Here is a 2013-nt window from a genome sequence, read left to right as displayed (position 1 = left end):
TCTACAAGGCTTTTGTAGTGTTTATGGGGAGGAGGCTGAGTGTGATGCAGCAGTGCAGTGTTTATGGGGAGAAGGCTGAGTGTGATGCAGTGTTTATGGGGAGGAGGCTGAGTGTGATGCAGTGTGAATTGGGAGGAGGCAGAGTGTGATGCAGCAGTGCAGTGTTTATGGGGAGGAGGCTGAATGTGATGCAGTGTGTATGGGGAGGAGGCTGAGTGTAATGCAGTGATGCAGTGTTTATTGGGAGGAGGCTGAGTGTGATGCAGTGTGTATGGGGAGGAGGCTGAGTGTGATGCAGTGTTTATGGGGAGGAGGCTGAGTGTGATGCAGTGTTTATGGGGAGGAGGCTGAGTGTGATGCAGTGTGTATGGGGAGGAGGCAGAGTGTGATGCAGCACTGCAGTGTTTTATGGGGAGGAGGCTGAGTGTGATGCAGTGTGTATGTGGAGGAGGCTGAGTGTGATGCAGTGTGTATGGGGAGGAGGCCGAGTGTGATGCAGTGATGCAGTGTGTATGGGAAGGAGGCTGAGTGTGATGCAGTGATGCAGTGTGTATGGGGAGGAGGCTGAGTGTAATGCAGTGATGCAGTGTTTATGGGGAGGAGGCTGAGTGTGATGCAGTGTTTATGGGGAGGAGGCTGAGTGTGATGCAGTGTTTATGGGGAGGAGGCTGAGTGTGATGCAGTGATGCAGTGTTTATGGGGAGGAGGCTGAATGTGATGCAGTGTGTATGGGGAGGAGGCTGAGTGTGATGCAGTGTTTATGGGGGGAGGCTGAGTGTAATGCAGTGATGCAGTGTTTATGGGAGGAGGCTGAGTGTGATGCAGTGTTTATGGGGAGGAGGCAGAGTGTGATGCAGTGATGCAGTGTTTATGGGGAGTAGGCAGAGTGTGATGCAATGATGCAGTGTTTATGGGGAGGAGGCGGATGTGATGTGTTGTAACTCAAATCATTTAAGTTGAATCATTTGTTCCTAGTTTCGCTCTTTGACTTCAGTTCAGTTGCATGGTTTGCAAAAATGTGTAGCTAAGGAGCTAATGCTCACTGATATTTAACGTTTATATTGCACTTGTACGTGTTTAAAAGAATTCCGTTGCAAATGTGCTCAGGCTGATTCATTGAACTGATTCAGATGACTCCAGGTGAGTGAACTGATCAGGAATAAAATGATTTGTTGGGATGAGCGCGGAGAATCAGGTTCAGCATGTGTTCAAATATAACAAAAGTTTCTAAGGGAGGTGGCAGATAAACCGTTGAAGCTCTGGGTTACTGTTTAGAAGGCAAGGGGTTTAAGCTGCCATTGTTGGGCCCTTGAGCAAGGCCCTTATCCCTCTATGCTCCAGGGGCACTGTATCATGTCTGACCCTGCACTCTGCCCAGCTGAGTTTTAAGGTGGAAATCTAATTTCATCCTAAGCTTCTTCGCCGTACTGTGACGTCTGTATTGTATCAGGTTGAGCTCTTCAGTCACCTGGGTCACATGAAGTGTGTGTGTGTGTGTGTGTGTGTGTGTTGTTGCTTTGTTTACAGCAGCGATCGCGTGCACCCTCTTAATCCAGACCAGTGTCTGGTGTCTCACAGAGATGCTTCTCTCCGTTTGTGTTTACAGCCTGGGACCATTAGGGGACTTGATTATGCATAATGGAGCAGGTAGTGCACTTGTGTTTCATGCTTTATTTATCACTTATCCAAGGTCGAATGGTGCTACAAGCCTTGCCCATCGTTATTTTTGGGATTCAAGAAGAAAGATACTAAGACGAGTGCGACCTTCTGAATGAATTCCGTTCATATATATATATATATATATATATATATATATATATATATATATATATATATATATATATATATATATATATATATATATATATATATTTTTTTTTTTTTTTTTTACAGTAATAAAATATCATAAATCAGTCAGACGATCACAAAACAAACATGTTAACATAATGAGGATCAATTTACTCTTATTTTATTAATTTCTAATTCATTTTAAAGAATGTATAAGATAAAATT

General features: G+C 44.1%; 1 long non-coding RNA gene across 1 annotated transcript in view; it reads left to right on the top strand.

The window, feature by feature from the left end:
• LOC310731481 overlaps window positions 1–2013 on the top strand; it is a 137365-nt gene that overhangs the window by 2171 nt on the left and 133181 nt on the right. The gene's annotated exons all lie outside the window — the stretch shown is intronic.

This window comes from Silurus aristotelis (genome assembly GCF_946808225.1).
Source record: "Silurus aristotelis genome assembly, chromosome: 9".
NCBI classification, from domain to species: domain Eukaryota; kingdom Metazoa; phylum Chordata; class Actinopteri; order Siluriformes; family Siluridae; genus Silurus; species Silurus aristotelis.
The sequence above is the reverse complement of the archived record's forward strand: the minus strand, read 5'-3'. Positions and strand labels throughout refer to the sequence as shown.